The following is a 13,834-nucleotide window of genomic DNA, read 5'->3' on the forward strand; positions in this document are numbered from 1 at the left end:
ATCTTAATGGTGAAGTAGAATTTATCCAAAAAGGGGTAAGAGTTCAGGTATATTACTTTTGGAAACCTCTATGCAATGACATGCTCAGCAAGCTGGCTGTCAAGAAATGGTAAGTTATCCTAAACAGAGGTCTGTTCTTCCTTCTCAAGCTAAGCTAAAGCTCTTGTAGGTACCTCTACACTACACTGCAGTGTAACAGATCTTGGGATCCCATTCTGAAATGTCACACTCTTTCAGTACATAAGGAACCAATGCACTTAACACAGGATTCCACTATGAGGCCCACACACCTAAAAGTAAGGTGCTGCAATGCCTAGTATTGAGGCACATTATTGTATCTCTATCAGACTATACAAATAACTAGCCTGCCAGCAGAAGAAGCAGCAGAGGATGCAAAACACTTGTGCAGAACAGCATTCAAGTATCGATGCTATTTAACTGAGGCTTCATGAGGTAATGAGGAAAGGGAAGAAAGATGGACAAAGAGGAAAACTTATCATGTTGATAGAGTGTATGCGTATAAAGAATAACATTTATTTGGGAGAGGGAAGAATATGGATCTGATGGTATCTTCTGACTCTAAATTTATCTTGCCAAGGTGAAATCAATTAAATAGCCTATTCTTAATATCAGGGAAGTACATTACTTAGATTGAATTACTTGGATTAAATTAATTTTTCACTCAAACGAATGCATTTCTTATGTCAGAACTGTGAGTATGGTAGCAAAACAATGCAGTAGAATAACAATGGGTGGTTGAGAGAAGCATGAGCCCCGGTCCTTTCCTAAATGCAGAATGCAAACCTAGAGCCTTCACCCTCGTGTTCTCTAACCTGCTCTTTCCCTACAGGCACTCTGGCAGTGGCTGTGGGGCACCAGTGGCAGTATCAATGGCAGTACATGAAACAGGAGCAGTAGCCAGAGGTTTGTTGCTGGAGGGGAAGAGGGCAGGAAGGATGTCACCTCCTATTTTTTGTCACAGAAAATTGATGTTTAAATTGCTGCTTGATGTGTTGGTGGCAAGAAAAGAAAGTGACATCAGCCTCTGGCAGCAGCAAGCCTCTGGCTGCTGCTCCTGTACCACGTACCACCATCAACCAGGGCATACACATAACTTACCTATTGTGCCTCTGAGTAGTTGTGATCTATAGTAGTAATTTATTTTATTGTGGCATCACAGTTTTTTATCACCAGACTGCTTCCTAGTGAGAAGAGGGATTGTCACCAAGGACAGAATTCTACTTCACTGAATGGAGGCAACTTGAAACTACCTCTGAGTTACCTGACTACTATAGGGATAGTCACACTCTCTGGATATTTAGGGACATTATAGGGATAGAATCACCTTCTGGAGATATGCAGATATCTTAGTCTTTTAAAAAGGGCACCTAGGTGTTCAGAGGGGGTACAGGATTCACAATTATTTACTGCACAGTAACACAAGTTTAGACACTGACTGGGAATGACCTGTCCTGCACAAATTTGCTCCCGGTCAGCTCCACTACTAGGTAGCCACATTTGGCACAACCCCAGGGTCCCAGAGCTGAGAGCTTCTCTAGCCCCATGGCTGAGGGAGCTCTTTGCCAGCCCCAGCCCCAGGCCCTTAAAAGCCTGCAGAGATGCTGGAGCCCTGGGCCATGTGCAGCCAGCTTCAGGCCACTGTGTGTTTCACAGATGCCCTAAGTCAGCTGCAGCAGCCTTCTCAGGCCCCAGTGCTGGTCCCTGGCACTGTGGTATCACATGGCTGCCAGATCCACACCACTGGAGTTGTGCTGGGTGCAGGCACCTGCTAGGCCCAGCAGCACCCTGGGACCCCTGCATCCAGCCTCGGGCCACTGGGTCCCACTCCAGCTGTCCCCAGGCTGCCCATAGCAGCCTGCCTAGACCCTGCTGCTGGTGCCAAGCACACCCTAGCCACATACCTTCCTGTCTCATACTGGGTGCTGCAGGAAGCAGCCCAGGTCCACCAGCACCAGAACTGCTGTACATAGGTGCAGTGAACTATTGAGGGAGTCACCGTGGCATCCTCCCCAATGTCATACACCACCTCTTGGGACTCTAACTGTTCCCAGGAGAAGACTGTGGACCTCATCATGCTGTGGCCAAAGTCCTCACCCAGTTTGTACACAGCTGGCACTCCAACATGCACATTTATGAGAGGCTGTCAGGCTGCATGTGGGAGCACAGGCACAACCCAACAGTGTGCCAGTGCCGCAAAAAGAACAAGGCCTTGCCAGCACAGTGGGTCACTGTCATTAACCACAACTGCTAGCCAGGGGTTGCCCGTTAAGTCCAGGACCTTTATGTGGCAGCTGGATGAGCGTCTTGTACCTTAGGACCCTGGCCTGAGCCATGTTATTTATTCCAGCACAGGTGGCTGAGCCTCTTCTGTGGCCAGGCACCTGCAGTGATGCATCACTGGGGGAGGGCCCTTCACCCACCAGGAGCCTGTCCTCCTGAGGTCCCCATGCCTGGCCTCTTCCAGCAGGTTTTGGAGCTGATGCTCATAGCTGCCCTGCAGGCTCCGCATGCTCAGCCCCACCCACAAGGCCAGACTTTCCATGGTACCACCAATTGCAATCAGCTCCAATTTTTCCCTGGAGCAGGACCCTGCCCAAGCACTCGTATGCTGTTCTGCTGTGCCCTGGGACACTGCCAGGAGCCACACCTCCTCACTTCCAGTGGGGACTGACTATGAATGCTAGGCATGCCTTACACAGCCACCAAGTAAGCCCTGCAGTGGAGGGAGGCCCATCTCCCCCTGTCCTGGCTCCACCACTGGGCCCTAGCCCCTGCACCCCATCCCAGCCTGGCCCACCTATGCTCCCCCAGGTGCCCAAAGCCCCACCCACAGCACTCAGGGAGGTAGGAGACAGTGAAAAACTTATTGAGCAGCCTGTGTTCCTGCAGTTAGGTGGGTATGGGCCTCTCATATGCCAAGAATTGTGTTGATGCCAGCAGTAATGACATCCTCAGCTGTGGGAGAGAGGGATGTGTAGCACAGCCACAGGTAGCCCTCCAGGTAGCAGCGGAGGTGGCAGGGTACGGTGGGCTTTCCCTCCACACTGTCAAAGCCCAGGGTCCCATCTGGCTTCTCAGGTGCACCTGAGGCACCATGGAGATCAGCAATAGCACAGCTTAGTGCATTACACAGCCTCTGATCCATGCAAAAAGCTCTTTGCAGTGTGTCTGGGACACTCACAGCAGGGGCATGCACAGGGCACATCACCTGCACAGGCAGGGGCTGGCTTCAGGATGCCTCTCCAGAGAGGTCCCCAGGAGGGAGGGGGAAGGCACCAGCAGCTCTGTGTCTCAGTCAGCAAGGAGCCCCTTGCCCCCTACACTGAGGCATTATGGGCTTGGTGGCAGCACAGGAGACAGGCTGGCTGGTAGGAAGAAAAGGTGGGGTGTGTGTCTGTGGAACTGTGGCAGCAAGTGTTTCCAGAAGTCAGGTCTGTCCCCACCTGGGAATCAGGCAGGGGAGGCAGGTTGGATGTGGCTAGCTCCTGGTGGCCTGCCTGCCCCTGGGGAGCAAGCGGGAATGGGGGGATCATCCAGTGACTAGACCAGGTTCTGTCCAACTGATTTAGCATGGTTTGTGGGCATCCCTGCAAACATGACCTCTGAACTGAGGATGTAGCCCTCACATACAGAACATCTTACCTCAGAAATGTAAACTCTCACAGACCTCTTTCTCCTAGCTCTGTAGGCCCTGCAACTGCATGTGGGGGAGAGGCATCTGTTGGCAGCTGGGATGCTCTGTTATGGTCACTGGCAGCCTTGGCTGGGCCCCGGCAGATGCGCTGGCTCTTGCAATGCCGGGGCCAGGACTGGACCCAGGTGCTGGACTGGCTAGTCATGGTGGCCAAGGATCACCTGGCAGACTCATGGATTTGGCAGGCAGAGGAAGTTGCCCACAAGGACTAGCATGAGAAAGAAAGGGACTGGCAGTGGGACTGAGTAGACTAGGAGTTCTGGGAGAGACACCTGGTCTTGGAGGAGTGGGATGTGGAGGCCCTGGCTGTCTTGGTAGCCATGGAAGTGGAGGTGATGGAGGAGGACCACTGAGTGCTGGACATTGTCCTGGCCCTGGAGGTCACCTTCATGCTGCTCACTACCCTATCCCCTGACCACAGCCCTGACTTTCCCCTGGCAGCCACCTGGTGCCCAACAGCAGGCCCTACTGTGGGCCTTGGCTCAAATGCAGTGCTGCCTTCATTAGCCAGGAGCTCCTGTCCCCGCCCCCACCCTAGGTCCCCTGTCAAGTCCACCAGCTGCAGGAAGTGGAGATGGGCACACTGGCAGGGCACCATCCACTGTCACCCCTAGGTGAGCCCTCTGCCTGAAAGCCTTGCCATGATGTGCACACCCACGGAGGAGTGACCAGATGCTAGGGTGCTAGGTGCCTGTCTCTGGGCTCCACCCCTTAGATGTCCCCACCCCACAGTCCCCTACCCCAGAAGGGCACACACACATAGACCATACTGTAAATAGTCAACAGGGGGAAGTGGATGCTTTATTGGTTTTAGGTGGGGTGGTTGGTGGAAGGGCTCTGTGGTGAGTTGGGGAGAAGGACAAGCTCTGTTGTGGAACAGAGAGGGGGAAAGGGTGGTCTGTTTCTGTAGAGGGGAATAAAGTGCTTTCTGGAGAACTGTCAGTAGTGAGTGTGGTACTGGGAATGTACAGTGGGACTGGGGTCTGAGGACAGCTGCCAGGTGGGCTACAGAATGGAGTACAGGAATAGGTGGTCAGCCAGTGCCTCTCAAACCCGGTGCCCTGGCCTCCATTGGTAGGTATGCAACAATGACCTAGGGGATGTTGGCCTCAGTGACCTTGAGGTGGGCGGTGAGGGTGCACAAGTGTCCCTTCACTCAGGTAAAGTAGCACTCCACAAGTGCACAGGTCCCACCCAGGCACCTGTTGAAGTGTGCCAGGTGGGGGTCCAGCTGCCTGGGGAAAGGCTGCATGTGCCAGGGGAGAAGCAGGTAGGCTTGGCTGCCAATGAGGAGGGATGGGACCACCATTGCACTCAGCTGATGTGCTGGCACCCCTGTCATGAAGTTCCCTCTCTTCACCTCTCCACAAGGGCTGGCAGGGTGGAGAAGTGGAAGATGAAGACATCATGAGCACTGCCCCACTGTCTGTATTAGGGGCAGTCACCATGGGCAGACAGGTGAGGGGGATGTAGGTCCTTTCCAGGGCCACAATGCACTGGGAGAAGCCCAAGGCATGGAACCGTATCACCACTGTCAGGGGGCCATACACCTGGATCCCGAAGTGCCCCAGTATGTTCTGGAGGGTGCAGCACACCTCCAGGACATCGTTCCCAGCAGTCATTTTGCCTACACCAAAAAGGTGGCGGACATAGCGGAGGCTGGCCAGTGTGGCCAGCTGGAACAGGCAATGGCCAACCAGGTGTTTGCGGAAAGGGGTCACTACATGGTGGCGGCCTGCCACTCCAGATCTGGGCAGATTTGCTCCAGGAGGTCCTGGAAGGTGGCCCAGGTCATCCAGAATGCCTCCAGCCACTGCTCATTATCTTGGGTGGTCTGGACAATGTGCAGCCACCAGTCCTGTCTGTCTGGGCTGGCCCAGAGGCAGCAGGGCTGGAAGCCCAGGAGGGCATTGGCAGCCCTGGTGGCAGCATCCAGGAGCATGTTTGCAGCATCCCTGCTGGGATCCAGGAAGCAACACAGGGTCCAAGCACTAGCAGTGTGGCAGCAATGGGCCTGGGATACTGTGGGGAGCCAGGCCAGGCAGCTGTAAGGTGCAGTGGAGCTGCCAGGGCCAAGAGTGCCCTAGGCCCCATGGCAGTCTCCATGGTAGGCCAACATGGTGGCCAGCAGGAGTCTGAGGCAGTGGACATTGCTGCCTGTGACTGAAGCAGCCATGTCGCAGTGTGCCAAGGCTATGGCAAGAGAGCTGCCACATGCTGCCACCATGCTCTGCAAGCTTCTCCAAGCCTGGGAAGCATGTGGCCCTGGAGCAGTATGCGGGGCTGCCTTTTAAAGATGGCAGTCAGCTGCTGGTGCCTCCACCTCCCCTTGGCAGTGGCATGGGGCCAGTGCAGAACCACAGGAAGTTGGAGCAGACTCCTGCCATGAGCAGCAAATCTTCTCCCACTTCCCTGCACATGTATGTGCCTGCCTATGGAGTAAATAACTAGAGTAAACCCACCCCAGAGCAAATGCATGTGTAGATCTGCTCACTGCAGCCAAAACAAAAAGCAATCTTTATTCTATGGCTCAGGCAGGACTCAGGCAGATGAAGTCTGCCTTAACATTAGGGAAATAAGTACTTTCTTTCAACTTTCTTTGTGTGTTTTGTATTACAAAAAGTCATTGAGAAAACCACTTAAATGTCACTGACACGCTAAATGCTTGATACCCCTGGTTTGTAGGCATGGAATACTTGCCTAGTCTGCCCTATTTGGAAAGCCTTCAAGTGGCAGTTGTTGTACAAAAGAGGTATCTCTAAAGACAGGAGCCTGGACCCTGTGGCAGAAAAGAGTGTGTACCTGATTTTGGAGAAAGGGAAAGACAACCTGGTAGATTAGTCATAGCAAACCTCAAATTCTCTAATTCTTCTTGCATAACAAGAACACCCACACATGTACACTACTCAGCCTTCCCCATCCTTCTGTCACTAACCCACTTTGCCTTCTGTGAGACAGGCTGACTCTTTCCACTGATAGATCTCTCCTGAAATCACATATCTCCTATTCTGCCTCTCAGCCCACATCCATCTTATTTAAGTGGATCAGTGATCCATTTGTTTTTAGATCAGCCAGTGAACTGGGCCATATTCCCCTCATTTGCATGAAACTCCACTACGCTAGATACTACCCTTTTTCTTAGAATGTAATCCAGAGCAATGCTATGACTAGTAAGAGGTTAGTGACTCCTCTTCTTCCTCATAGCTTTTGGTGACCCCAATCTTCAGGGTAAGATGATGGTTTGTTACAAAAGTAAATACCTTCCTGTTAAAAATGACCTGTATTTCTCAGCCTATCATTATATGTTTAATAATTTTGTATAGTATTGGTTCATTAATTGGTATCTTGTAACATAAGGATTTCCAGGGACTTGAATAGTGTAGTATATAATTTCACTTAGGCATCTAAGTCCATATACATATCTAATGTGTGGAATAGGATTTGGTTCACCTTTATTAAGTGAGATTCGAAGTTAACTATGAATTCAGATCAATATTGTTTACTTAGCTTTTCTGTTAAGTTTGTTGAATAACTTACAAATGAATATAAAAAGGAATATTTCATTTTAGAAGCTTCATGTTATTTCAGATTTAACAAATTTGCTTGAGATTTCTAAACACTAAATTCGGAAACTGAGCCTCAAGAAGCAATTTCCTAGAAAGCAGAAACAGCAGAAAGAAATGTAATGACTGCTGAATATACATTCCAATTTGAAATGACTGACAATAAAATCATGAAAGAAGGTGGAAGGATTTCTTTTTCTATAAGTTTAAATTACAAAATGTTGCCAGCTACATGTACTGTAAGAGCAGGCATTCTTCCACTTAGATTTATGTATCCCCATGGACATCATACACCAGATGGCTGCTCAACACATTTTCTTTCAGATTTCAAGTGGGAGAAGTCAAGAGATTTGCAGAACTTTTAGATCATTTTGCTTGAGGTGTAGTTTTGTTGTCTTGCAGCAATATAGGATTTTCTGACATTGAGGGCAACACATCCCACAGCCAAGCTGTTTCCTAGGTATTAAGAGATGTTTTAAAAAATGTCAACAAGGAAAAGGCAAGCACTTGTCTTACTGCTTTTGTAAGTACTTCTAATTTCCTTTTACCATCTGATACTGTAAATAATCTAAATTTATTTCTTGCTTTGTTGAAGACCTGAAAATATCAGGAGTTTCTGACCATGGCCTTTGGTTAGAATGAATTTGAAAAAAAGCAGTCATGAAACAGTTGCTGTTATATAATTCATATCAATTACAATAATGAGCAACAGGTAAAAAAGTAGGCCTTTTATTGTTGCTTTTGCACAGGAAATCTCTATGTGGCGTTTGTTTAAATGTTTTTCTTAATGCTAATGATTTATTTGTTAAATTCCATGTTACTGTCAGTCTTGTTAAATATCTGGAAACTTTGGGTGTATATACACAAGAAACAAAGCTGCTCTGACACGCATCGAAGTAGACTTGATTAATTTTATTTAATCTGCTCTGATGCTTGAATTAATTGAGTCTGCTGGAGCTTGGTAATTAATACACTCCAGCATATTCCAGCCTCTCGTGTATCAGTGTCTCTACATTTAAAAATAACAGCAGGAGCACTTTAACTAAAGCTCATTTGGTGAGTGTCCCGGGACAGAACGGGGGGAAGGACCCTGATTAAGAAAGGAAAGTTACGGGGAAAAGAATGAACAGGAGGAAGAGGCAACGAACATAAAATTTTAAATAGAAAAAAACTACTCACCCACAGCAGGAGCTGCAGTGCAGCGGGAACAGGAAGAGAAGTCCGCGCGGCTCATTAGCCACATCTTTTTCCAGCTGAGGCCGGCTGATGACATCACCAGCAATCACCAGCTAGCAAGGATAAAAATGGCCAATGGCAGAGGAAAGGGAAGGGGGAGAACAGACCCAAGGAGTGCATAGCCACAGGACCCACTCTGGGTATCCCTCAGGGAGGAAGGAGCACCGGAGGAGAAGCCAGAGGAGGATCCTGATGCTGGTCTTGGCAGTGGCAGCAGGGAGCAGATCGCCAGTGCTGGAGACAAGACAGGAACAGCCCTGCAATCTGCAAAGACAGCAGCAACAGAGGAAGCTGAGGAGGGTACACGAAGACCCACACCATAACAGGTTGGAATATTGGGAACCGTTGGGACGAGGAGGAATTCTCACCACTGGGAGAGTCCCAGCAGGACCAGCAGGAAGGGCTACGGAGAAGCAGGGCACTTACCCTGAACACAGAAAGTAGCCAGCCATATGCTGAGGAACTATGAGGCACCTGTATTGGGACACTCTGGAAGGGAAAGAAGCGGGGCAGCCCCAGGCTCATGGAAGAAGTGGAAAAGGGGAAAGGACGACCTGAGCAGGAAGCCACAGGTACACAGACCCAAACAGAGGTCATCTTCTGGCTAGACCATAGGAAACTAGGCACCCGGCACTCTGACATAAGGGACCAAGGAAGGGGGCTACCCAGATTCCTAGTGATAGGGTAACCGTATTGTTTTGTGCTTTTCTTTTGTGTTTCCCCATGTGAAGAAGTTGAGAGATAGGAGGGGCCTACATAAACAGAATAATTGGGCTTCGCATTGAATTCAGGCTTTAGGGTGGGAGTCCACACTAGGCAAATACAGGCATCATGATAGGGAGCTCCAAATGTAGACAACCCATGATGGAGTAAGCAAATCGGCTGCAGGAGCTGATATCCAGGACAGGAAGGAACTCAAGATGCTCCACAGGTATACGAGAAGGGGGGCATGGCCAAGAAGACTGAGCAATCCATCAAGGTGGTGTAAGGTCGGGGTGTAGGGGCGGCAGAGCCCTGCAAGTGACCGTCGGGCAGACCGCGTGCCGCAGAAGGACCCCGGGCAGTCAACCTCCCACTGGGAAACATTCAAAGTTGTGGCAGGTGAGATAGGGAAAGATTGCTTGAGGAGTGAACATCTACTCGGCAATTTGTGGGTGTCTGCAAGGAATACACCACCCATTGCTTGAACCAAGGCTGCACATGACCAGGTGTTTGAGACCCGGCGGTCACAATGAGCTTTAGTTAAAGTGCCCCCACTGCCATTTTTAAGTGTGGGGATGCTGATACATGAGGTGCTCCAGATGCTTTAATTAGGGCAGTAGTCAGAGTCACTCTAATTAAAGCACTCCCACCCCCATTCTTAAAGCACATGTGTAAATGCCCTTTATGGCAGAATTGTCATCATTTGAATTTAATCTGGATGTGTTCTGTTTACAGGACTGTAATGTTTCTACAGTTTTGCATGCAAGTGGATTGTGTTCAACAGATAATAAGGGGTATCTACAATGCAGATTTATTAAATCCTAAACTGCATATACTGGTCACTTAAAAGGATAGTTGTATATCTTTGAAATTACTTTCTCTAGAACCCACACACTGAATAGATTGCAGTAGGAGAAAAGGGAAGGAATAAAACAGTTATTTTTGCATATTTTCAGCTACTTCATGAGTAATGCTCAATCAGTATTTGCACAGGGTGTAATAGCCTTCAAAAAGAATTACAATTTTCTTTTCTAAAGTTGACCTACACCATTCAATCTCTACCAATAAAACTGAAGCTTATACCATAGACCTTTTATTTGGACTGCTTTAGAATTTCCATGCTCCCTGACTCTTCACTTTCCTCTCTTCAAATTATTCAGTACCCGTCAACTATGGAAATCTTTCTCTCCAGTCATTCTGGTACCATTGTTCTTTAGTCTCGTTACTGACTTCCCATCTTAGGATAATAATATTTAAAAAATAATATTTTATTTCTATATTTGAAATAATATATTTGTCTCTGACCCTTCCTCCCACAGGACTTATAGATAGACTGATTGATATGTGCAAGGCAGTGAGGTGCACCATAGAAAAGCATATAAATAATTCAAGACAGAGGTTAGAAAGGAGAAACCTCTGAATTTGTTTCTGTTCTCATGCATGTACTTTCTGAAAATATGGAAGAGTTAGTTGTTTATTTCCTTTAACACGACACTTGTCACTATCAGGCCTAGGAATCTGAGTTGTCTGATAATTATGAATGACAAAAAGAATATTTTTAAATAGTCAGTGCATGAGAATGTGTGTGTGTGAGAGAGAAAAAAGTACATTATTCACTACAGGTTAGTGAAAAAGTTCAAGTAAACATGTTAGTTTACGTTTGTTTAAAGGGAGTAAGTATTCAATATCATGCTATGTCCTGGGTGCTCAGAGGAAAACACAAGCCCAACTCTATCATTATTTCATTTCACATTAAGGGTCTATGTTGGCATTGCCAAACAGCATAAAAACAAATTTTTCCTTTTTTCATTCTTTTCTGCTACACTTCATATACTATTCAGGAAGTATATTATGCAAAATAAAATCTTGAGTGCCATTTAATAAAAAAACCCTGTCTGCCTGAAATAAACAACAAAAAATATCTGGACCCATCATTTAATTTTGTTCTCACTTAACCTGTTTCCCAGGGGAAATTACAACAGTTAAATCACAGCACACAAAAGTGGATTCATCTATGAAGTATGTTCATATTATCGCTTTTTTTCATTTTTTTTAGTGACAAGTGGTACAAATGACTAGTTGAAGTTAACATGGGAATAATTTTATGTAACAGAAATGTGGTCCTTAAAATATGCACGTCACACAGGACTATCTTGACAAGATGTTATTCAGCCTCAGTGTCTGCTAAATAGTCCCTACAGCAGAAAAGGCAGGAGAAGTTGCAAGGGGTTTATCTTTTTGATGAGTATTTTATCACCTTTCCTTTGATGTGTCATTTTTTCTTTTGCAAACGCCATGGGCAAGTTATAAGACTGAAATTGTTACTGCTTTTTATGACTAAAGTGTTTGTGATGCATCACTTCATGCTAAAAATGCTCTGCATTTACTCAGCCTGCCATTATGTTTTTAATAACTCTAAATAGTATTGCTTTATTTATCTTTTAAAATAATTTTGTTCACCTAGATACTTCCAAATAGTCAGCAATTGCCACTTTACTTTTCAAAGGTTTAGATTATGAACTTCATTTTTCACCAATACTCCTAATATTTTGATTACTTATGTGACCTGCTTTACCATAATGCTGGAGTGCCTCTCAGCCTTTAACATTCTCATACTTGCAGCTTTCATCGAGTAGGAAAGTGTTTTTCCCCTCTATTTATTTATATGTGTTATATAGATTGGGGAAATGAGTCATAGAGGGATAAAAAATAGAATTTATTTCACCTAGTCAAAAGCCAGAATACAGCTTGTGACCAACGCTGAGTTAATAGACTAATGTGAAGGAGTTACTTTTTTATCCACTCTGGGTGTACTAGGGCTGTTTTTAACAATCGGATGCCACCCCCCCACAGACACACAGAAACAATAGCATAACTAGGGATGGATGAGATGGGTACCTTCCCTGGATGACAAGTTAGGAAGGGAGCCGCAATTGCCTTCCACCTTTGCAGGGTCCACACCCCAGCAGCACTATCATAGTGCTCTAAAACAGTTCCAGGATACTGTCACTTTAACAGCAACAGAGCTGGGATGGGCAGAGCATGTACAGCAGCGCTTCAGGAGCAATTATTTAGAAGTTCCTAGCTGGTAAGTCTTCTGACCCCTGCTCCTGCTCTCAGCAACCACACCTTGCACCCCACACTCAGAACCCAAGTCTTAAGCCTCTCCTGCTCTCAGAACCTACGCTGCCTCCCCAAATCCCCTCCCATCCCCTCCCCAGGAATTGTGTAGGCTCCCTCTAAGTACTAGGTATATTCTGGACACCAGCTTAGCTTGTTACACCACTGCTCAGAAGTGTCCCTATTCTCTATATTGGATACTCAAAAGGGGTAATAGAATAACTCCTATACTTTAGCTGGCAGAAAAAGTTCTTTGGGTGAATCTGATATCTTTCATTAGACCAACTTAAATGGTTGGAAAACAATCATTAAGCAACCTTTCAGGTTCAACACCCTTCATCAGGCTAAGGAAGTTTCAGCAGTCGGTGTGTGCTCTTCCTGGATGGAATGAAAAGTAAAGAAGCCAGAGGCTGGCTGGTATGCATACAAGACAGGCAGTCAGTGAAAATGTAGCTTGAGGAGTCAATGGGTGAGAGACAGGCTGTGGGGGGGAAGGGAGAGAAGGGGGATGAATAGTGGAGAGATCGCTGGGGAGTCAGATGTCAGGCAGGTTATAATGTGTCATAATCCAATGTGTATATTTAGTCCATGATTTTTAGTATCCAGAAGGTTGATGAAGTGGAGTTCATATGCTCATCTCTGGGAAGTGTTTTGTAAGTTTCCTTTGAGGATCAGGACTGAGAGATTGGAGAGAGAGTGGTTTTCTTGTGAGAAATGTGCCCCCACAGGTAATTGGGTATTCCTGGCTTTGATAGATTTTCAGTGTGCATTCATTCTGGTGTGCAATTGTTGTTTGGTATCTCCTACGTATTTTCCATCAGGCATTTGGTACATTGGATGAGATATATTACATTCCTGGAGGTGCAGATGTAAGATCCAGGAATGCTGATGGCTCTGTTGTGGGGTGTAGTGATTGTAGGGGTGGTGGAGATGTGCTGGCAGGTTTTGCATTTCTTGTCATGGCATGGTCTGGATCCTTTTGGCGTGTTCTGGGCTTGAAGAAGTTTGCTTCTGGTGATGAGGTTAACGATGTTCGGTGCTCGTTTGAAGGCTAGGATGTGTGGCTCTGGGAAGATCTCTTTCTCTGGTAGGGTCTCTTTCTAGTATGGGTTGCAATTGTTTGAGGATTTTCCATATGGGTTCGAGGGAGGGGTGATATGTCATAACCAGTGGTGTGCGATTTGTGGCGGGTTTTCTTCTGTACTGCAGCAGTTCTTCACATGGTATCTGGGTGGCTCTTTCAAACGTGCTATCTATCTGTCTGGAGGAATGTCCTTGTTGGGTGAAAGCCTTTTTAAGATTGGTGAGGTATCAATCCTGGATGTTCTCTTCAGTGCAAAATCGGTGGTATCTGAGGGCTTGGTTGTATATCAGATGCTGAGCAGCTACACTGGGATGGAAGCCACGCGCCACACGGTCAGCAGATGTCTCACTCTCTTGTTTTCAAATCTTCCCCACCATGACTTGGTGTAACTGAGAAGATATGTCACAGGATGGT

At 47.0% G+C, this 13,834-nt stretch overlaps 2 long non-coding RNA genes across 2 annotated transcripts in view; one reads left to right on the plus strand and one right to left on the minus strand.

Annotated features, from left to right (window-relative positions):
• The window catches only part of LOC149874835 (uncharacterized), a 29,186-nt gene extending 20,683 nt beyond the window's left edge, over nucleotides 1-8,503 (minus strand). Inside the window, exon 1 of the long non-coding RNA XR_016439971.1 lies at nucleotides 8,458-8,503. This is a non-coding gene — a long non-coding RNA (uncharacterized LOC149874835). The remainder of the gene's footprint in view (nucleotides 1-8,457) is intronic.
• LOC149874836 (uncharacterized) overlaps nucleotides 7,636-13,834 on the plus strand; it is a 50,095-nt gene continuing 43,896 nt past the window's right edge. Inside the window, exon 1 of the long non-coding RNA XR_016439970.1 lies at nucleotides 7,636-7,801. This is a non-coding gene — a long non-coding RNA (uncharacterized LOC149874836). The remainder of the gene's footprint in view (nucleotides 7,802-13,834) is intronic.

The sequence above is a fragment of the Crocodylus siamensis genome, chromosome 1, assembly GCF_052110815.1.
Source record: "Crocodylus siamensis isolate JL-2025a chromosome 1, ASM5211081v1, whole genome shotgun sequence".
Taxonomy (NCBI): domain Eukaryota; kingdom Metazoa; phylum Chordata; order Crocodylia; family Crocodylidae; genus Crocodylus; species Crocodylus siamensis.